Source organism: Pholcus phalangioides, unplaced genomic scaffold, assembly GCF_987345545.1.
Source record: "Pholcus phalangioides strain wild (caught in Gottingen) unplaced genomic scaffold, Ppha-v1.0 ptg000017l_1, whole genome shotgun sequence".
NCBI lineage: Eukaryota > Metazoa > Arthropoda > Arachnida > Araneae > Pholcidae > Pholcus > Pholcus phalangioides.
Window position 1 is genome coordinate 14,151,836 of NW_028301610.1, and position 24,549 is coordinate 14,176,384.

The window sequence follows — 24,549 nt, forward strand, 5'->3', positions numbered from 1 at the left end:
ATTACAATGAAACAACAATTTCACGCGCATCATCTGATTATATTTTTTGTCGGAAAAGGTTTCGAGAACAACCTCGGTTATATCGACAACAATTTGCGGAATCTCCGATGTCGTTATAGCCGAGTTTAATTATTTATTATTAAAATGAAGTTTATCTCTCAAAACTAATCCCAAAAAATAAAGGATAACGCCACCCATTTTTTTTCGAATCATTCCGCACGTATTATCAAGACGGCCGTAACCAGCATTTAACGAAAGCAATTTCTTACCTTTTTACACTCGTGTGTTATTACTTTTCTCTTACCTTTTTTTTTTTTTTTTTTTCAGGCAACAAGGTGAAAAGAAAAATGCCAGAGAGGGCAAAAGAAAAATTAAGGTGTGGGGGGGGGGGGGGCTAAGACTAACATAACCACTAAGGCGAGAGAAATGGCAAAAAAAAAAGCAAAGAGGAAATAGTATATTCCTTTAGTTGGGCAGAAATCGCTCCACGTGATTGTGTTCAATTGAAGCTCATAATTAACTCTGGACACCAGTAAAGGCAGGTGCAAGAATTAATCAAGAAGGACTAGGCTAGGGACCTTTTTTTTTTTTATTATTATTTTCTTTAAGGTGGAAGAAAGCAACTCTAAAGGCGAGCGAGGGTGACTTTCTTAGAATACAATAATGAAGAAAAGGAAGGTGGACTTGGGGTAACACGTAAGAAAATGCAAGAAAATGCACATAATACACACACCTGCAAAAGGTTATTTCCTCTCTTATTTTTCTCCTCCAGAACCATCTCGCTTATTGGAATTTCCTCCGTATATGTCTTATTATTCCTTTTGTATTTTATTATTACTATTATTTTTTTTTTATCTTAGGTTGATACATAGTGGGCGTGTGAAAACAGTCCTTTCTTATTAGACTATCTGTAAATATTGGCAACGTCGATAAAATGGCATCCCTCTGCATTATTTGGATCCTAAAATCGTGTAAATAGTCCGAAAGCCCAAGGTGGGATCATTTTGTGACCCTAAGAAAGTTTTTACGGCTAAAAAAACCATTAAAATCAATCACTAGTTTTCGGCAGTATTAGATCTATTATTAGAACGAAATTAATTTCCAGAATGTTATGATTAATTATAATTGTAATTACAGCTTATTCACGCTCGCAAAAAATACGGTAATAATAAAAATATATCTTTAGTAATGAAAATAATTAATTTTCAACTTTGTATCCATTTCCAAGTCTTAATTACAGTCCGAAATATTGCCGAGGAATGATGAAAATAATGGAAAAATATCTTTCTCCTGACTCTTAGACTTAGTTGAAAAACTAATAAGAAAACATTAATTCACGAAAATACTTAATTTAAGAACACAAGTAATTAATTTCTAGAGAATATTATGATTGATTATAATTTTAATTTAAAAAATTCCATGCTTTCTAAAAAAGAGTACAAAAATTTATACTATGAAGTAAATATAATCAATGGATAATTTTATTTTTGTGTCCATTTCTAAATGATAAAACCCTTATTGTTTGAAATATTGGCGATAAATGATGAAAATGAAGGACAAATATTGTTCATGAATCCCTAAAATATGAGTGTTATGGATGTACGAAAAGTACTACTTTGAGCATTTTTAGAGCCTATTTGCCCAAAAACTTCCGGTCTCTAGATATTATCAATATCAATTACAACAGTTCAATAATTTTTCATTCAGCTAGAATTAAATTATCAAATTTGCCTGCAGTCCACCTGTGACATAGTCGAGGATCATGGGTTTAGAAACCCTGAAATCGCCTACAGCAGCATTTCTCAACCTGTGGTCCGCAACGATGACAAAGGTGGTCCGCAGCCAGGCTTGCTAATTTACTTCTAAATCAATAATGTGAAATTACTCAATTGTTGTAATTGATATTAGCAATATCATTATGGGTTCAAATAAAAATTACAGCTTCATATTTGACGTCACCATATCTCAAGAAAAATGCCGGAAATTTCGACCCTAAATACGGGATATCACTGATTGTAGTCAAAAAATGCAATTTGCGACAAATTTGCTAAATATTGCAAAATTTGCTAAAATAAAGGCCGGTTGCAAATCGCAGTAAATAAAGATGCATTTCTTGAAAAAAAGCATTCGTCATGACTTAGCGACCATATTTCATTAAGTGAAATATGGGAAGCTCGAATCTTAAATATGACATAATACTGTACATCATCGATTGTCACCAAAAACGTTGCCGTAACTCGGCAAAATCAACAGTAGTTGCTAACATTGCTGAAAAATTACAAATGCTTAGGAAATGAAGAATTATACTAGAAATCTTTGTTACATATAATTTGAATGTTGCCATAACTATCATAACATGATTTTTAAGCTATGAAATTATCAGCATTCACTAGTTTAGTAAACATTACAAATTGAAATAAACTTCGCTGAAAAAGAAAAAAAACGGGACAAGTGTGCATAAAATAGTCGGAACCGCCAAAAAACTGGCCATTACGATAGTCCCGTAAAATACCGGACACCATCGTGTCATAAGTATGTAGTCCGAAGAATTGTTTCGGACACTTTACTGGTCCCCAGATTCAGAAAGCTTGAGGAAACACTAGCCTAGGGGGTATCAAACTGAAAAAAAAAAACTAATCACACATATAACATAAGACTCCATATAAAAGATAATGATCGTGTAATCAATTTCTGGGATAGTAATTTGGTAATGAAGCAGTCGGTTAGATTACTCGCCATTGACGAACCTTGTACAGTACCACGAAAAAAACCAAAAAATTCATTAACAACACCAACAAAAAATGGGTGGACGGACAAGGCGAAGGGGGAAAAAAAAATAAGGATTGGTCGAATGGAAAGGACCGAAGAAAGAAAAAGAGAAGAGAATGAAATGAATTGCCCGTGAAGGATGGGTTGTAATAAAGGGCCGCCACCGCAAATGACGCAAATACCAGGCTTCATTAAGGGGTCGGTCACGTGAGCGCTAATTAATCAAGAGGCTCGCCGTACGTTGTTGATTGGTGATCCGCCCAATTAAGCCCTCCGCCGGGGCGCCCAGAGGTCAGAGGTCGATTCTTTCAACGCCGTTGCTCAAACAACCACCAACTCGCGGGTCATCTCATCACGACGATGACTTCATACCACCTCAACCACCACACTACCATGTAATACTACTACTACCACCACTCTCTTCAACCAACTAAGAATCGTGGCTCAAAAAAAAACACAAAAAAAAAAAAAAACGTATATTATTCATTATAGGAAAAGAAATTAATAACGAATATTATAAAAACAACCAAAATAAAGCGTGTTCCAGGAGGCAAAAGGTTATGGATACACAACAGGCCCAGACCATGTACACAAGCATGTAAAAAAAAAATAAGAAGGCGTTTCATACAGCCTTTAATTAAAACCCGAGAAATTCAAATTTCACGGCATGGGCTCTCGCTTAGTCAGTGATTCGGCTCGGATTTATTTTCATTTTTCCTCTAGCTCTGTATCGAATAATTTTTTTTTTTGACTAAATAAATAAGGTTTTATTTTACAGAACAGTAATTAGTGCAGATGAATCCCGTGGAAATTCAATAGCTAGAGACAGGAAGCTTAGGCAGTAAAAATAGGATGGGGGAATAGGCACTAAAAATGCTTAAAATAGGAAGGCAAATAAGCACTATAAAAATTATTAGAATAGGCACTGAAAAAAGCCATTTATAATTAATGTCAAAAAAGTAAGAATAAGTAAAAAGCAAGATTTTAAGGGTCCGAAAAATGACGAAAATTTACTCCCTGTTTCCATGATTAGTTTATAATAAATATAGTATTGGCGAAGCCTAGTTGGTAAAATATGCCAAAAATAAATTATCAGGATCCTTCAAGCTTAGGTGGGAGGCGATTTTATTCAACTCGATCCGTGATTAGCTAACATGGAAAACAATGTTGCGGAAATTGAAGAACTATAATAAATGAATTATTATAATTATTTTTTAATTAAAATCTGCTCTAATAATCTCGATGCGAATTTGATGGTACGTTATTTGCTATCTGAGAACTATGTATAGCAGAGAAGAGAAGTCTTTTTCACTTCTATGCTTTGGCAATACCACGTTTTGCCCGATGTATATTTCTCAGGCATCTCAATGAGGCTGAAGTTGGGGCCTTTCAATAATTGAAATTTTTTTTAAAGAGAAATTCGTTTGAGGTTCTCGAAGCCTAAAATATCCGAGTTTTACAGAACACAGCTGCTAAGATTCAAAGATAAACATAAAACAATATCAAAATAGGAATTTTTACAAAAGAGTTTATAAAAATTGGCAAAAAAAAAGCATTTATGGCATTTTGCCCGAATTTCCGGACTGCATTAACAGCAAAAAGAAATTGTCAAGGACACCATCTCTCGGGTCAACAATCTTATGAAAACAAGACGGATATATATATATATATATATATAATCTCTAAAAATTTAAAGATACTTACGAATCAAAACATGAATATTGTAATTATTAATTTTGAGCCAATATATTTCAGGACACTTTTACTTAAAACACCCTAACTAGACGGACATGCCGGTAACCACTTGACTCCGATTGATGATGAATATCAATAAGATGGGCGGTGAATCAGAATCCGGCGCGAAAACTGTCAACGCAATTCGCTAAAACACATGAACGCCGCATGCATGCCCAAAGACGACCCCCGGGTAATACCAAAACGCTCGGCAAGTCGAAACCTAATAAGAAATGCCGAACACGAAGTACGACCATAGCGACGAATTTGACGTTAAGTCTTATTCATGACGGCAGCGGCGGACCCAAGGCCAGATGAAATTAGCGAGACGTCACGTGACAGCTAATTAATCTATTCGCCAGACTTTTCCGCTAATTGCCTTTTGCACCCAATTTTAGTCGCGGCTTCCCCCCATTACCATTGCAACACGCCCTGCAAAGAACGTTGTGGTAGTAGTTCGGCGGTGAAAAAAACCAACCAACCACTCACTATTTTTTGACGCCACCACTGCATCCTGTATTATGAGCGTGTGTGACTGACTGAATGAACAAGTGTGTAATACGTCCTCGGGTTCATTGTTTCCATGTGGTTACCTGGAACCGAAAACAATGCGGATAATAGAATTATACACGATGTGTACGAGCACCGTAATTTTGTAATTTTAGGTCGCCATAGAAGAGCCGCCTGCAAGTTGCATCCAGTGCCGTCTTAACGTATGGGCCCCCCGAGTGCAGAAGGGGCCGCGTGAAAATTACATCTGGTTGAAATTTCTGCATGTCTCTCCAGGAGGGGGGGGGCTTAGAAAAATCACTTTGCCCTGCGGCTTAGGATGCTCTTGAGACACCCCTGGTTACATCGACATTTTTAGAGTTTAGACGACCCGCGGTTTCCACTGCAAACAGCAGGGACCGCAGGACTAGGGGTCAAAGATGTTCGGTTGGTCAGTAAAACTTAAGTTAGACGCCTACTGTCCCATTAAAATTCGTTCAAGATGCAAAGGTATAATATTGTGGACATTCTATATTATAGGACGTATATGCTCAACCTGTGGCGCTCGGAGTCATCTGAAGTGGCCCACGGCCTCAAAACTAATTTTGCAAAAATGAACTTAGCGGCACATTTGCAGATTACTTGAATGACCTGAGACACCGTTACAGAGCACCTGAGACTCACGGTATAGTTACACATCACTAAAGTTACCTGCGGTACAGTTCCGGTTCACACAAGTTGATCACGGCACACATTTACACTGACTTACTACTACTACACCAAACATCAACTCTGGCCACATCGCTACATTGCAATTTACTGCCATTAATGAGATCGGTTTGAAATGAAGGAGCTGTCTGTCGGTGGTTGCGTCAAGTTCGTTCGGGAAAATATCTTATCTATATCCTCCCTTGGGTTCGAACCCGGGACAGCAACCTTCACGGCGGTAGAGGAGCATTTTACCACCACGCTACTCGGGCACATACACGGACTTACGTGGACTACTACTACTAATGAACCACACATTCACCTCGTCCTTATTCCTCTGAGGAATTTCTAACGAATTGGTACATGTTGGAAAGTGTGTGTATGTGTAGTGAACCTGACGTGAAGTTTGTTTCTGTGTAATGCTTGTTCTGTGTAGTGCTTCCATCTGCTCACTAGGGAGGGGAAAGGAGTGAAAACAAAATGGCCAGAATGCGTGTCTAAACCAGTGCCGTCTAAACGCATGGGCCCACCCGGGCACCGCCCGGGGGCCTCAGGGAAATTAGAACCGGTTGAAATTTTCGAAAATTTGTCAGGTAAAGGGCTTCAGAAAAATCACTTGGCCCGGGGTCCCATCATGCTCTTAAGACGTCCCTGGTCTAAACATGATTTTTCAAAAATCTGGAGTTTTTGTGCGTCCGCACGTGGTACTTTGTGGAAGAGCCACACTCTAAGGGCCAAAGAGCTGCATGTGGCTCGCGAGCACCGGTTTGCCGACCACTGCGCTACGGGATATAATATAATTTATACTCACCGAGAGGTTGATGCGCTAACCTCTCGATGTGGGACTCCCTGCGGTAGGCAATCTTCTTCTGCGGTCACGTCATCGTTTCTGTTATACCCCTGTGTCAGGAAAGTTCCTGACAAGGACGAACCGGGTATCGAACTCCCGACACCTCTAAACATCCTTTGGTACTTCAGGCGAGTATCTTATCGACCTGGGCTACCGCGCCCTTTATTTCCAATCCCCTCAATTCGGTGTGATTTTATAAATCTTTGAACACATAAAATTTCAGCAGCTGTCCAAAAAATTACACCGACAAGGAATCAAATCTTTCTAGATAAAAAAGAACCGTACTTATGTAGCCATATTTTGAACTGAAATGACACTAAAAAATTTACTTTCTAAATTGGTACAATGTTTTCCGCCACGCCTTTGCCTTGCATATTCAAAATAACACCACACCATAGAGGTTTAATTGAATTCGAAGACAAACATTAAGTTTCCAGACAGAGAAGAGCTTGAGGTGTCCCGTTTTGCTGGATATTAATATGGAACGCGTCGTCGTGATTTGAATGATTGCGATCGTTGGAATATATAACGTATAGAAAGTAACAGCTTATGGCATGATAGGCAACGATAGAGAAAAGACTTTCATAAGAAAAAAAGTAAATATAATAATAAAGAGCGACGCGTGAGAGTTTGTGTGAAGACGGTTGTTGCTAACACTGTGGCCACTGCTGTTTCTTTCATCAATTTTCGGATGAGGAGAACGAGGAATGAGCGAGTTACTTCGTATTCCTGGCGCACATTAATTGGAATTCGTTTCTCTTTCCGCCGAAGTGACGAGAGGCAAAAATTCGGGCAAATAAGGAGCAAAAAAAAAAAAGCATAAAAAGCAAAAAAAATGGCGCAAAAAAGAACTAAACTGCACTATCTTTGAGTAAATAGATGACCGAAAGTGGGCGAAGAAGGGTCAGTGCCGCTGCATCCTCACATCATGGAAAGAGAGGAGGGGAGAAAAAAAAAGGCGAAGAGAATCCAATGACTAGTGGCCGAAGCCTTGCCGATATCTTCATTGTCCATTCGAATGTAATGCACAGAATTAATGACCTCGGTTATCAAGCGGGCCCCAGGCCCTGTGGGCAAGGGTGCGATATGCGAGCGAGCTAAACTTACGCGTATATGTGTATTAATAACCTCCCGCGAACAGGAGGGACAAAAAAAAATAAATAAATAAAATAAGAAGCACTAAACTGGACGCTTCTTTTTACGTCCATGGAAAAGGCGACAATACGAATGGTCAGTATATATGGTTTTTTTTTGTTTTTTTTTACTTTCTCCTGTGCCTTAATGCATCACTGTGGATAGTTCTTAGCAAAAGTTAGCTGATACAGTCGGACCATTTCTTACCTGCCCGAAAGATTATTTTTTCTTATGATCAAGGTGATTATTATTCTTGGCTTTTCCCCAAAAAAGTTATTAGAAATGAATTTTTCGCCTGTCCATTGACGAAAAACAAGATTTCGAAACATGCACAGTCATTATCTATGCTAATCTAGATAGATGATGAGAAAATTATGACATAAATGACTCCAAAAGTGTCATCGCTAAACTACTCAAACCTGATTATGCAGCTGACAGGACATTTGATTGGAAATTCAAACTAGAGATGGCCTGTTTAACCCTTCAACACCAGAAATCACTAAATCCCCGTAAAATGTAATTTTTTAATAAAGTAGGCTTTGAGCTAAATTTCAGTGTGGAAAAGGACATAGGAAATTGTATTCCATTGAGAAAAATCAGCTTTCTCCAATTTTTTTGGGTTTGACATTGCTAAAATGAAAGGCTTTTTAAAATGCGAGATATCCCGTCAATGCCTGTAAAATGATTAAAACACATTTCATTCAAGTATAATTCACATTGTGCAGGTTGCTCCTGAAAATGTGAAGAGCTTTCAAAAATTCTGAGAATTTCGCAAATTCAAACTTTTCTAGTCATTTATTTGTATTATTCTACGAGTAGGAGGATCTCTAGACCCTTGAGCTGGAGTTCAGTGAGGTTCCCTCTTGTGGCAGACTTACTATATGAGCCGAGTGAACATCGTGCCCCCCCGGGTAAAGTGATGTTCTGGGGCTTCGTACTTAGTTTTACTGTGCTCACATACTTACTCTCCAAAATATGGTGCTAGATCTTATCCTATTGCCCCCCCTTCCTATAGACAAGAGGCTCCTAGACCATGCCCAGATGGGTTTATAAGTTAAGATGAACCTGGTTCTATGAGCAGTTCTGGCGGATTGTGAAATTAGTCACATTTTTTCCACCATATTTAAAATCTTTATAAATATATATTCATATCTAAATTTATTTTTCCACAGCTCTCTGTAGACCCCTTGACAACCCGTCATCGCTCCCCTCTACTTGATGCCCCCCCCCCCCCCAGAATATTCCAGGACACAATATGTGACTCAATGTTCAGAGACATTGCTTCAGATGCTATTGAAGTGACTTTCATCATAATAGTCATAATAAAGGAGAAAAGACTGGCCAAAACCATATTTGAACTTTAATGATGGGCTACATGGAGGGAACCCATCAGTTGACATGTTTTACCATTTTAACCAGAATAGCAAAAATCACTAAACCCCGTTTTTTTTATAAAGTATGTTTTCTTCAACGATTCAGCAGGTGCAAAAGGAATAGAAAAATGTGTGTGTTTCATTGTGAAATCAGCTTTACAAAATATCTGGGCTTGTCACTGCTGAAATAAATAGACGAGACATCTCGTCAATGTCGGTTGGACGGATAAATATTTCCCCATTTCAGGGCAAAAATGGGCCGGCTTCATCATGCACATACGTCTTCGGAGAGCTGATGGCATATATTAGAGCAAATCTGTGGAGGAAAATGTGGTACGTACTTACTTCATTGCAAAAATTAAAAAAGGCGAGATATCTCGTCAATGCCGCTGAGACAGTTAAAAAGACCGACTGCTATTTTAAAAACCAACACGATACCGTAGCAAGATATAATCGCGACAATCTGACTCACAAACTCCCAAAATATTCATCATCCCCAAACTCGCATTAGTTTCACATGGCATAATATCATGCTTCTACAAAGCCTTTAATTGTGCGTATAATAAACTTAAACGAGCCGTAATTTTTGTAATTATGAATTTTCCAGCATCTCCAAGGTCATATCCGATGGACGCTGTCCAAATCTTGATGAATGGAATATAACTAGATGGGATATAAAAAATGAAAAGAGGCAAAAAAGAACTCACACGAAACTAAACGCTCATACAAACAAGTCCGTAGAAAATGAAGACTTTCGTACAGAGGCTTGTTGACAGGTGCCCTTCGAAGTGTTTCAGCTTTTGTGAAGAAAAGATTACTTAAATTAAACTGACAAATTGACACGCCAAATCATTTGAGGTATGGAATAAAAGAGCAACACAGGAGGAGAGATCGAGATTGGATAATGAAGGCACAAGCCAAAGAAATCTACATTTGGCTAAATGCCTTTCCCCCCCTCACAACAGGGTCTATCTCAGTCAATAAGGCGTAAATGCATTTTGTGGTTTCTCTTGAGAGAGGTGGAAAAAGAAAGGATTAGACCAGAATCGGCCAGCCGGCCTTATAGTACAGCCCAGTTGAGTCGTCACACTAATAAATCGTTACTCCGGTTAAGTCGTCGTTTTCGTCTTCGGTCCCGTCCAGCTTTCATAGATAACAGTGTTCGTATGAACTCCCGTTTAATCGTCGCTAATTTCATTTAATTCGACACTATGGAAAAGTTCGCGAGAGAGAGGAATATATTATTTCTATATGGTTTTTCCCCTTTAAAGAAAGAGTTTAATAAAAGCATGGCCATATGTGACCAGCATTGCCAAAAGTGACTATATATACCTTATCCTCTTCAAAAATGAGCCGAAACTGACAATTAAAAACATTTTTTTTTTGTTGATTAGTGCTTATTTTGACAAAATCCCTTTAAAAAGAAAAAAATATATAGTTTAACTAACTAATTAATTAATTTGAGTCGATATATTTTTAAAACCCTTTGAGTTAGGTAGCCTACCCTTACGCATTACTTCAAGACAACTTGGAGAAAGAATCATTAAAAAGCCTAGGAAAATTCTTCAAGGGACACCCCTTCTGACACGTCTAATCAGAAAATTCCCCGTTCACCATAACCCGCTGTGACCTATCTCTCAACCACGATTCTATCCAATTCAGTAAGTTGCCCCCATCCCAATCCCATGTAAACGCTTCAAGAGAAGGCATTCTTCAGGTCCAAGTTGGACCTGATAGAATGCCTTCTGGAAATCAAGATAAACTACGTCGACGTTTTTGCCATTTCCCAAAGCCTTTGTCGCGTGATCATGGAAGCAAAGGAAGTTGATTACACATGACTTCCAACCTTCCTGAACCTATGCTGGTTATCCGACAATACGTTATTCTCGTCTATCCACTTCACCAATTTTGGCAATAATTTCCAAAATTTTCGAGAGGGAGCATGTCAAACTCTCTGGACAATAATTGGACGCAGTTTCTCTACTACCCTTTTAAAATATCGGAACCATATTAGCAAGCCTCCAATTTCCTATGACGACACACTCTTAGCAACACTACTTCTGTAGGTCTTCGCAACTGGCCCCAAGAGTTCATTAGCACATTCCCTAAGGTTCCTAAGATAAAAATCATCTGGTCCTGGTTGCTTGCACATACAGTTTTTAGAAGTTTTAGGACTTTCACATCTTCCACTTGAATATTTTTTAAGACTTTATACACCCATGACACACCCGTACTTTGGATAACACTTTCTCTATTAGAAAAAGAACGGAAATTTTGGGAAAATATGTTTCCTAACATTCAATAAAGCTATTAGATGGCCTCACAAAATAGATTCTTCTTTTTGTTGACTTATATAGGAACAAACTTTAGCTACAGGAAGATGAAAAATTATGATTTTTCACATTTCATGGCAAAAAAATGTGATCAATATCCTAGACGGCACTCTTGACGGAAAATACTAGATTTGCCATTATTTTTTTTAAATAACCTAAAAGAATGTGAAAATTTCCATTGTTTTAAATTAATATTCACCAATAAAATGATAATTATCACTATATTTATCCTTTTTATGTAAAACTAACATTTTGAAAATTCCTCGACATCATGTTATACAGGGGCGGTGGTTACGCTGCTAAACCACCAGCCACCTAACTTCAGAGTGATGCAGAAAAAAAAAATTCTCTCACCGTATTTCATATTATGAATATGAAATAAGGTGAGAGAATTTTTTTTATTCATAAAACACTGATTTTTCATAAAACCCAGACATTACATTGATCAAGTAATTTCATTAAATATTGTAAAAAAATATAAAAGCGCCCCTCAAAGAGTTAAGCCGTCATAATTTCCCGATAACGCGAGTGACGACTTATCGAGGTTTCACTGTAATACCAAAACGACGAGGGAGTTGATGAGGTATAGCCCTGGTGCGCGCCCACAAAAGAAAACTCGCCTATATGAAATGGATGGTAAAAGAGAAAGAGAAGACCAGGCCGGAACACATCTGATGAAGGGAGAAGACCATCAATGGCAGGGTGGCACTGGCTTCCCTTCATCGGAACCTTCATCAGCATCAGAATATGGAAAGCAGTGGTCAAACAAGTGAAATATGGAGCGTAGCCTCCCCCTCCTGCCTGCTATCTCAAGTTGATGGCCGGTCCCATTCCTGTCCACCATCCGTCCACGTCCGTCCGCGAGCTTCCTGTGTGTGCAAGGAATAAATGCAGAAAATATGAATGGACAGTATTAAGCACTTTCGCTTTTCCCTCAGTTCCAATCTTCCCCCCCCCCCCTCATACTCAAACCCACCCCAAAATGTCGAGTATTATTATTATCATTATATTATTTTGGCCACGGAAGGAGTCCACCATTGCCGCTGCTGCCCACTTTTCCTCGACCACCAAACTCTTGAGCGAAGGACGAGGAGGAGGACGAGGAAGCTAACTCATTTTTGTCTGATATGACTGAAAAAAAAAAAAAAAAACTGGCGGAAATGGGTCCGTCATTTAATGTCCGTTTTTTATTAATGATCTGCGGATTGTTCAGATGGAGGTCCCCCCCCCCCCGCCTCCTTTTTGCACACAAACAAACTTCATTTTCTTCGTGGTTCATTTTTCAGATAGAGGAGGAGGAAATGCCTTTTCTCTGGGTACCCGGAGTCTCTCTCTTTATCCATTTCTCGATTAAAGCGATCAAGTCACTAGTTCGGGAATCGGGTATATAAACGGTATGAAACTCTTAGATTTGATCGAAAATAATATATGAATAATGAATGTGACATCTCTTTAGAGTGATAAAAACACCACTGCAATGAAATGCAGTAAAATCGCTTTAAAAACCAATTTTCTTTAATCGTCTCACCGGCACTGACGAGATATCTCGCTTTTTTTTTTTAAATGCCTTTAATATTAGTATTGATAAGCGTATATTTTGCAAATTTTTTTATCGATGGAATACATTCTTCAATGTAGATAGGGGAGTTTTCCTATGCTCTTCGGACGTCGTGTCCCGAAACTTGTTAAAATGGGGTATAACAAAATATTAAACGATGGGAATAATTTATTTCTGAACATTTTGACAACCTTTTTAATATTCTGTTAAAGGGTCACCTCTATGAAGGGTCGATATTTAGAAAAATGAAGCAATGTTTCTCAACTGGGGTTCATACGGGATGAATTTAAGGAGGTTAAAAGGGGGAAACCATGATAGGTTATTAAGGGGGCCACAGATACCGGTGAAAAAAGCACAGATGTGAGCCATTCAAGTGAAATATGGGTGAGCAAAAGTGTATTTTACATTAGATCCAATACCCATAGACCCCCAATCAGAGGAATGATGGCAGGTATTTAGTCCGGGTGAGGGCACGGGTATCTACCATGTTTATGAAATTTTATATGCTACAAATTCACTCAGGTTATTAATTAAAATTATTTAATTTTTACTACTAATTCTACTTTAATAAGTAAAAAGGGTCTCTCTCCCGGATTTTTGGGGCCACGCTCCCCCATAACCATCTTGCAGCCGAGCCACAAGTCTAGAATCTTCGTCCAGCCCACGGGCCGGTATTTTCCACAGGCTTCCCTACACAAAATCTAGAGTATCTAGTGGATACCAAGCCATATCGACTTCGTCCAAAAAATTTATACCAAATAGTGAACGAATCATTTTTCCAAAATAGACTCAATGGAGCAGTTCAATTAAACCAAAGATGGTTCTTTCTTACCCATAGCCATTCCATTTTTTTTTTGTCTTATTATTATTGACGCCCATTCCCATCCAAAGGACTTGAATCAGCCTACAGCAGAGGTGTGGCAAGCCATTCCTTCGGATTAGCTTCAGAAAACTGGGCGTTTTTTCGTTAACAGGCCTCTAAACGCGGAGGAACATGCTGCCAAGCAAATTGTTCGGGACAAGAAAACACTAAGAAAACCCCAAGACGGTAAAGGAAAAGAAAAAGATAAGATATATATCTATCTTATATGTATAGGGTAGGCCTATACTCCCTCACCTTTAAGAAGTGTTTACCCGAGAACCGGCTCCAAGAACCGGAAGCTCGTTGTGGAGGCCGCACTAAAGACGGCCGCGGAAGCCCAAGTCTCAGTTCTTTTTTATATTATTATTACTTAGTATATACCATTGCCCCTGTTCGTTTTTTTTTTTTTTTTCCTTCGAGGAAATACCCTTTCGCAATACGCGTTTGATGGTTAAAAGGAAGCTTCGTGGATCTGGAAATGGAAAGAAAGGATCTCAAGAAGCAGCTTCTTGCTGTGTATTCGCAACACTAACACTACTTGCCTTTGGCAAACATTTGTCTCTGCGAGAAGTTCCTCTCGTCTTACGAGCCATGCATACCGACCGCTCTTTAATGTCAAGTGCCACTGCCCGTGCACTGCTTGCTACCTAGGGAATATTTCCAATATGGCCAGTGACAGTATAGTGATTTTTTTTTTATGGATTGGCCAACCCAAGCCGTGCCACAATCGATATTATTTTCGATGCGTGTGCCACTCTACGGGTGTTAACGCGAACACCATACATCCCGTTTTTACGAGACACGATCATTCTTTCTGTTCCTGCAGAATATTGTTCGGCTGTCTTCTTATTTTCGTAAAAATGTTCGGTTTGTGACTCTTTTGAGTTCTAAATTGTTTTTATTTATGAGTCATAAATTCGATTATGGTTAAGTTCATCTTACCTGCACCCATGTTGGGCATAGATACCGGAACCTGAGGACTCTGGGTGCTTGGGGTAATGTCCCAATAGACTTTGTAAGAGGGTTCAGCCCCCCCCCCCCAAAGAGTTCATGGATATATAATGAATGTAATTGTATTATACAATGCATGTCCCTCATGTGGACGATCCAGGATCTCGTACACATGGGACGTCCAGCAATTATGAACAAAGATGAAAAACCGAACACAAACGCATTGAATAGAAAGTCATCATATAGTTATTATTTTAAGAGTGCCTATACCATACTAAATACAGGTTTGGCAACCTATAAGACAATCATTCAGAAGATAAGGATCGATTAAAATTTGAAGAGAAATTATATTTCATTGAATACTGGAATAGAATTCCTTTAATTTTTGAAAAGAAGTTCGCGTGTCACTCCTGGTACCATGGCGTGCCACAAGTGATATAAAGGGTTAAGTAATTGAGAAAGTGGAAGTCCAGAATCTTCCATGGATACCCCATAAAATAGAGACGTCTAAAGCGTGAATATTGTAATAACAGATCGTTCAGACCTCCACCCATACACCATAAAGTTTAATTATCAAACAAAAAAATAATAATAATGCAAATACAAAACGGTGTTTCGGCCAGATATTTGCTACAAAAGAACTATAAATAATCAGCCACATTTTCATCTTCTTCAATCAAGTTGAGTTTTATGTAAGCATTTAATACAAATACAAATACAAATACAACACCACAACAGGCAAAATGCCCAACGAGGTGGCTGATAAAAAGATGCCCATAAAAATATGGTTGTCATATGTTTCAAAAATACAGCAACCCAATTAAAAATGCAATTAACACAACTTACAAACAATATATACACATGATAAAATATTATACAATGCCCATAAAGAATACTTATGGTTGTCTTATTCTAAGAATGGATAGCTTCTCGATTAACCCCAACATGTTTATCGTATTTCTTTTTAAACGTGTCAATTGTGTTACAATTTACTACCTCCGGGGGTAAGCTATTCCATTTATTAACAACCCTATTGGAGAAAAATTCCCTGCGACACCATAACCTTGCATTGTCCCTCACCAATCGATACTGGTGTCCCCTTGTAAAAGCAGTCGATTGGCGGTGTACTAAAAGTTCATGGTCCATCCTATCCATCCCATTGAAAATTTTGAACACTTCGATCATATCTCCTCGACACCTGCGTTCATCCAATGTAAACATATTCAAAAAATGAAGTCTTTCTTCATAACTCAAGCCCTGTGTGCCAATAAGGACACGCGTAGCTCTTCTCTGCACCCCTTCAACCAAGTCTATGTCCCTCTGTAGGTATGGTCTCCAAAACCTTACAGCATACTCCAGTCCAGGACGAACTAAGCCTCGAAAAAGCGGAAGAATGACTTTAGGAGAACGCGAAGAGACCTTTTTGAAAATGAGACCAAGCATTCTATTCGATTTTTTGACAACCGCTGAACAATGTTCAGAAAACTTAAGTCGCTCGTCAATGAGAATTCCCAAATCGGTGACTCTAGTGGCATCCGGGATAGTGACACCATTCAATAACCTATCTGGAAGCTATAGACAGGTATGCGTTATTGCTTTAACTTTATTTCATTATTTATTTATTTTTTTTTTTTTTTTTTTTTGTAACAAGAAAATCGGGAGCTAGAAGGGCGTTAAAGTTTTAGAACAAGTGTGATTTTTGCATGTCTTCGCGAATTCCGTATCTTTTTCAACGATGTATGCTTACTTCCTATTTTCCACAGGTGATAAACGGTATAAGGGAATGCTTTACAAAATAATTTGGCTTTGTCAATGATAAAAAAAAGCCTTCAAGTGGGCGAGATATCTCGTCCTTGTAGCATAAAGGATTTAGTAATTGACAAAGTGGAGGTCAAGGATCTTCCACGGATACCCCCTCAAAAGCCAGGGTCACACTCGTGTCAAGCCTGGACCAATCGTCATTTGCAAATATTTGCTTCCAACATTTGCTTTCCCTGATACAAAGAAGCAGCAGTGGCATAGGCTGACTACGGCCCAACATTCCTCTGCGAATATTTGCTTCCAGAACACTCTCCGTGTCGTGACTGTTGGCGTTCTTCGACCAATGTATGGCCACACAGATCGGGAAAGAAGGCGGCACCTTTCAGATAGTTTGGAATCTGGAAGGTACTGATTGTTCTGTTCGATCAGCCTTCCATTACCTTCCAGCCTTGAACATTCGACGATCATTGCCAATGGTGGATCTTAGTCATACTATTTGTCTATGACCAACCTTCGAGCGTATTGGGCCAGCGCACGAGCGCGGCACTGGCTTTACAGATGAAGCCTTGGCGTACACATAACACAAATTTATTAAACAACATTTTAGCACAAATTACCAAGACACAAATGTAAGACAACTAAGAATCAGACAAACTGAACGTGAACATGCTGCTCTGTGCGAGTCAGCGAGTGATACAGTATATATGAAAGATCTTCGTCAGGAGTTGGGGGGAGGAGAGTTTAGTTTTTAGTTCCAGTCTCAAAGTCAAACCAAAACCAAAGATGTTCTTCGTTTTGCGGTAAACAGTGTCCGCCTCAACAGACATTCAAAGCATGAATATTGTAATAACAGATCGACCAGACCTCATCTCAATCACCAACCAAAAAATATAAAACATGTTTATTTCATTCCCTCCACCATACACCGCAAAGTTTAATTATCAAAAAAAGAAAAAAAGCGTAATTTAATGCAAATACAAAACGGTGTTTCACCCGACCATTTGCTACAAAGAGAACAAAGATCAGCCACATTTTCATCTTCTTCACTCAAGTTGAGTTTTATGTAAGCATTAAAAAAAAAAAAAAATCTATCTGGAAGCTATAGATAGGTAGGCGTTATTTCTTTAACTTTATTTATTTATTTATTTTCTTTTTTGCAACAAAGCTTTGGCAACACACACACAAGTAGCTGTTAGTAGTGGGTGTACCGGGAGCGAGAAGGGCGGCGTTAAAGTTAGAACAAGTGCGATTTTTGCATGCCCTTCAAATCAAGCGGCGATGTAAACGCGTTTTTGAGAACCCCCGTTATGGAAATGAAAATCGTCACGGGAGCTCTTGAGAGAGGAAAAAAAAGTTCCACTGTCGGGGGGCGCCAAACCGCCATCGAACCACTCATATCCCGGTGGCTCCTGTTTTTTTTACCCCAACCCACGATCCAATGAAAAATTTTCTCCGGCTGTTCCTGTTCCTCTAAAAAAAAAAATAAATAAATAAAGGGCTGAGGGTGAGGAAATTCCGGAATCTTCAACGTTTAAATAATGACCTTTTCTATCCTTAAGACTTTTTTTTTTGGCCTTTTGTTTTTAAACGTTAGGCCAACCCGGCCCCGCAAAAAAAAAAAAACCCCAACAGTTTTTGCTGTCGTTTATTTCTTGTACGATAACTCCTGTTTGCATTGATTATCGGATGCCCATAAAAATAGCTGTAGGTATTGCAAAGCGTAAAGTGAATTTACATCGAATGTTCGTAGAAAGGGAGCAAAACACACAGCCCTATATATATTCCATCTTTCTTTTTTTTCCCCTATTGATGGGCTATCAGCGTAAGTTGCTTTTCTCTCTCGGTTAAAGCGTTCATTTTCTATAAGGATGCGTGTGTTTTAAGCATATTCGCATACGGCGACAAGAAAGTAGTGAGGTTAAATATTGATTGTCGCGTGTGTGTTGGGGTTTTTTTTTTTTTCCGCCCATCGTCCTACTAGATGGGTCGATCAAATGAAGCCAAAACGTTTATCTGCTGGGGTGGCAGAATTGAACGCGGCAATCAGAATAACACTATAAATACAGGATGTTCCAGAAAGGACTCCCTGATTTTAAAATGAAATAACTCGGAAGGTGCCCATTTTCGATTCTGATGCGATGGGATTGCAGCGACTGCTTGCAAAGGACAGTTTATAGCCTATTTCTCAGACTCTCCGTACCGCAATTACAGCATACAGCCACTTTTTCTGTGGCATTAAGAACTGAGGCTGTGGTTGCTTTTTCAAACATCTCTTTCTATTCTCCTTTAGGATATTTCCGTTAGACTTTTAATCCCATTTAGTTGTACGCCTAAAATTCCGAGAAAACGCGATTTAGAAATAGGCGGAAGTCGGCATTAAAGTTCTTAATGGTTTCCATGAAAATTTTGGGAATATAAATATTTTTAAGCCGCTCTAATGAATTATTTCAATCCTATGAATTTGAGGATTATCGATTGAGAAACTATACGCTGGACAGCGTTTCCCTGTGGACGATATAACCCGAGAAGCGATGGTGGTGGCTGCTGATATAGACAGGGATGGATACCATAGAAGCCGCATTTGCAAAATAGGATTTTGCAAGCTCGCTAAACGTTTGTTTTTGAAAAAGTGTGTGGTAATTATTTTGATGATGATAACTCTTGGGCAATGCACACATAATCCAGTAATGAGTTAAGTTGTTTTCCTATTTCCATTTTCGAAAATTCTCATTAAAAGAAGCGACGTCGGTGTCTGCGGTTCACGTCGACTCTATTAGCACTCAAACTGTACGACCAAGTGATTGGATTAAGAGTCATTAACGATAGCCGATGCTAAGCAGCGGGGGCAAAAACCACCCCTTTCCCTCGCCTATTACCCTCTCTCTATCTCTCACTCCCCTTCGAAGCTGTAGATAGGATTTGTCCGGATTAACACTAACCTTTAAGTCCATTAAGAACTAAGGCCTGTTGCTTTTTTTTTTTTTTTTCAGGCCTCTCTCTTTCTATTTTCCTATAGGATATTTCCATTAGACTTTTAATCGCATTTATTTTTACGTCTAAAATTCCAAGAAAACGCGAGCTAAAAATAGACGTATTCTACATTATTTTTTTGAGCAAGCCCTAAAGGGTTTCCAGGAAAAGGTTCCGGATATGAATATTTTTAAAGCCTCCCTAATGAATTACTTTGCTTTTTTATTATTTGAAAACACAAAAAAAAAACACTCGTGGAATCCTATGAATTTGCGGATTATAAGTTGCGAAACGATGCGCTGGACACTTTCCCAAGGGGATGGATGATATTGGTATCGATATATTCCCTAGGGCGAAGTGACGGTCGTGGTTGATGAGATTGGCAAAGAGGTCACAGAAGACGCATTTACAAAATAGGATTTTGTAAGCTTAAGATTTAGTATTTCGGGTGATAATTATTTTGATGATAGTGGTAGGCCAATATACGTATATAATCCAGTGATGAGTTAAGTTGTTTTCCTATTTCTATTTCAAAAAATTCGCGGTAAAAGAGGCGACGTCGCTGTTTGCGGTTAGCGTTGATTCTATTAGGAATTGTACGATAAACATAGCCAATGATAAACAGCATGGACCAAACCATCTCCCCTCGCCTATATACTACCCTCTCTCACTTTCGTTCGAAGCTGTCATCAAGATTTGTTTGGATTAACACTAACCTCTAAGGACATTAAGAACTAAGGCGTGTTGCGTCTTCAAGTCTCCCTCTTTTCCTATAGAAAATATACCCGTTAGACTTTTAATCCCATTTAGCTGTACGTCTAAAATTCCAAAAAAACTGGAGCTCGAAATAGACGCTTTCGTCATTTTTTTTTTTTAATGGCGTGAAAGCCACTTAATGGTTTGCAGGAAAATTTTCCGCAATACGAATATTTTTAACCCGCTCTAATGAATTGTTTTGGTCATTAATATCTGAAAACACAGGAAAGCACTCGATCCTATGAATCCGCGGATTACCAATTGCGAAACTGTGCTGGACAGTGTTTCTGGTGGATAATATCGCCCGAGAAGTGGTGATGGTGAGTGATGAGATAAACAAAGGGTGTATAGAAGCCGCATCTACAAAATGGGATTTACAAAATAACTTGCGAAGATTTTGTTTTTGAGAAGTTGGCGGTAATTATTTTGGATGATAGTGGTAGACCCAATATAACCACACAATCCAATAATGAGTGATGTTGTTTTCTTATTTCGGCTAAAGCAGTGTTTCCCAAAGTGGGCAATGTCGCCACCTGGTGGGCGATGGAGTGTGCCTGGGGCCCGATAAAAGTTACGGATTTAACATAGGATCCTATGGGTTCCGTTGAGTTGGAGGGCGACGAGGGAAAAAAATTTCTGAAGAAGGGGACGATGGAACGAAAAGTTTGGGAAACTATGGGCTAAAGCAGTGTTTCCCAAAGTGGGCGATGGAATCGTCCAAGGAGGTGATAGAACCTACTGATTTAACATAGGAATCTATGGGTTTACTTGAGTTGGGGGGCGATGTGAGGAAAAAATTTCAATTTCTGATGAAGGGGGCGATGGAACACAATGTTTGGGAGACTATGGGCTAAAGCATAGTTTTTCCCAACCTTTTCTCTGCCATCGCCCCCAACGCAATCTAACCCATAGGATCCTATGTTATACCCGTAGCTTCTACTGCCCCCCCCCCTGGAGCTTTCCATCGCCCCCAAGGGGGCGTTAACGGCCACGTTGGGAATCACTGGGCTAAAGCAATGCTTCTCAAACTTTCCTCACCCACGGCTCCTTTACCCCCAGTCATATTTCGTCCTGCGGTTCCCCGGAATTTTTCAGTAGATATTCCGCATCCATAAGAACCACTTCACAGCATTGAGAGTCGGGACACATCAATTTGACCAGCATGCCACGACGCCCCTAGGAGCCGCGAAGCATACTTTGAGAACTACTACTGTCCAAGGTATTGTATAGGTGACACCCATTGAAAATGGATTCCAAAACTTCTTGAAGTTACAACGTTTGCACCTCAACGCTTGATATTCTCGTTAATGTGTTCTATCACCCCTAAAAGTTTGGCCAAGGTTTTTGAATCACCCTGTATGACATATATGCCCAGCCCATATCCCGCGGACCAAATGTGGCCCGTGACCTCAAACTTAGTTTTACAAAAATGAGCTAAGTGGCACATTTGCAGATCACTTATCCTGCTGCATAGTTCCAGAGCATAGTTAAACGGCCCGTGGTACATTTACGGATCATTTAAGTGACTCGTGCCACATTTGCAGATCATTTAAGTGACCCATGGCACATTCACAGAGCGACCCGTGGGAAATTTACAGAGCATTTGAGTGGCTTATGACACAGTTTAACATCACTTAAGTGTGACCCGCGACATATTTACAGCTGACTTGAGTGAACCATGGCACGTTTACAGGTCACTTAAGTGATCTCTGCCACAGTTCCAGATCACTCAAGTATCCCGTGGCACACTCAAGTGGCTTCGCGACTCATTCACAAATCACTTAAGCGGGGCATGCGGCAATTCCAAAAATACTTAAGCGGCCAACGGTGCAGTTCCACATCACTCAGCTCATCTGTTGCACAGTTTTAGATCACTCGAGTGGCCTGCGACACGTTTTCAAATCAGTGAAGTATCCCGCACTATCCTAAAGTCTGAGCACCCCTGCTGTATATGACATTCCTAAAACAACAAAAAAAAAAGGAAAAGCATCCAAAATTTCACTTTTTCACACATTGCATGAAATTCAACCTTCTCACGATTATCATATATAACCAGCAAGACCATTTTTTGCTTTTTTCCAATCGGGGATCGGAAATGGAACAGCATTTAGTACTTAAACGACAGAGAGAACGAAGTATTTTCTACCGCCCCCTTACCACCCACGACACTAGAAGAAAGCGAAAAATTCAACATTAGTTCGCCTTGGTTAAACTTGCCGAACTGATGTGGAAGAAGGCCTCGCAGGTTAAATGGTAGCAAAAAAAGACGTGCACGAAAATCTCGCCGTCCCTCTTATATAACACACATTAAACACAGAATCCTCGATATGTGCACATAAGAAAAAATCCACCAAGCGTATAGAAATGAAATAAAATTACTTAGGAATGCACATCCAAAAAGAGGACACTTTTTTTTATTATTCTTGTCGAAATGAGAGGTTTAGGTAATTGGCAACACCAGACATGAGAAGAGAGAGAACTCTTTCTCTCTTCACTCTTTCTCCACCACCACGGTAACATTGTAAATGGTTAAGACATGACCATATCTTTACCATACCGTGAAGAAATCAGGGCGGTACCGCCTGCTCCCTAACGAGTTGGTACCGAGGATAATAGGGTGGTTAGTAGGAGGGAACCCATGGCTATATAAGTTAGTCCGTCATCCACGGAGATCACGAATTGTTTCACCAGCAAATCGCCTGTTTATTATTCCATGTATCCCAAAAAAAAAAGCCATGTAGAAGAATCATGGCTCGCTTTCTTGAGTGGAATGATTCCTTATTACTTTATGATGATAAAGAGAAAGTCTTCCACGTATATAGAGAGATACTACATATCAAATACTTTATCGTTCGAAAGACTTTTCTTGTGGAACGAATCGATGGTGAAGCATTAACGAATTTACTTTGTGAGGATGTGCATTTCCTTCTAATGTAATGGATTATATTGAAAACGATTTCGTAATTTTTCGATTTCACTTGCTGAGAAATTGGTAAGAGAAGATTTTGATCATACACGTGAAAAGCGTGCCAGTTCGTGTAAGCAAGCGCGGATCTGGAGGATCCCCGCAAGAGCCAAATAATATGGGGAAATTTTGCCTGTCCCGTAAAATACGGGATGGTTTGATGCACCAGCACATTAAGTCGCTTTTCCGATATATATATAGCTTTTATCGCCCCCCTGGATCATTCCATCGCCCACCAGGGGGGTGATATTGCCCACTTTGGGAAACACTGCCCTAGTCCCACTTGTCTCGGCTTCATTCGCAGCTGAAGATGTCTCCCCTCACTCGGGCGTGGATCCAGAGGTGGGCGATAGGCACGACCGCTCCTCAAAGGATTATATAGGAAAAATCGCCCGTCCCGTAAAATGCGGAACAATCAAACGAACTTACACAATTCGCCCTTCCCGTCACATCGTCCTGGATCCGCGCCTGCGTGTAAGTTTTCTAAAGCGGATGATATCGTCATGATAAAAGCTCGAAATAATAGGTCTCACCGGGAAAACCTAGGTTAACCAAGGCGAGTTGGTAAAAACGTTTCCATTTCGGACTACATTACCAAGTCCATCCATTTACCAAGTCAAAGCCACATTTTTAAAGATTCAATTAACCATCATGAATTAATTGATAGTTATTATTATTTAGTAATTTGCGCTATATTTTTCAATGATCCTGCCCAAGTATTTCTGCATTTACATTCAGCACGTTTTATGTATCTTTCCTTTTCTGTCTATAAATGCCATGTAAAATAAATATAATTTTTCCGACTTGGCCATGCCCACCGGGGAAATGTGCTTAAATTGCGCAAGTGACAGAGCCCAGCTGTGTTCAGTAAGTAAGTAGAATTCCTAGTTTACGTGCTTTCAAAAATCATAGCACACATCCCATAATCATGATTCTCTAATATGCACCCGAGTACTCTCAGCCGTGTCCGGTTGGGCCCACTCGTCCAGAGAGCCCACAAAAAACTTATTGCATTTCTGCATTTTGCACTGACCCGCTAAAAGACCAAATCCAGCCATGGATGGTAGGAGCGATAACGTTTGGCGATCCCGATATACACGATGGCAAGGGATAACAAGCCAAAAAAGGTTAATAGAAACAACTTCACAGAAACTCCACTAATTTTCTAATTAAATAAGAAACAATTTTTGTAACAATGTTAATTAACTCAAATTCAAACCACGCTCCATATCCGTTCATTTAAATTAAAAGTCAACGAAAACACGTTCGAAAAGATTCAGTTCTCTAATCGTCCTCCAAATTGATCACACATTCCGATATTCTTCAATATCCACAC

At 39.4% G+C, this 24,549-nt stretch overlaps 1 protein-coding gene across 3 annotated transcripts in view; it reads right to left on the reverse strand.

Annotated features, from left to right (window-relative positions):
- The window catches only part of LOC149072421 (zinc finger homeobox protein 4-like), a 270,194-nt gene that overhangs the window by 201,792 nt on the left and 43,853 nt on the right, over positions 1–24,549 (reverse strand). The gene's annotated exons all lie outside the window — the stretch shown is intronic.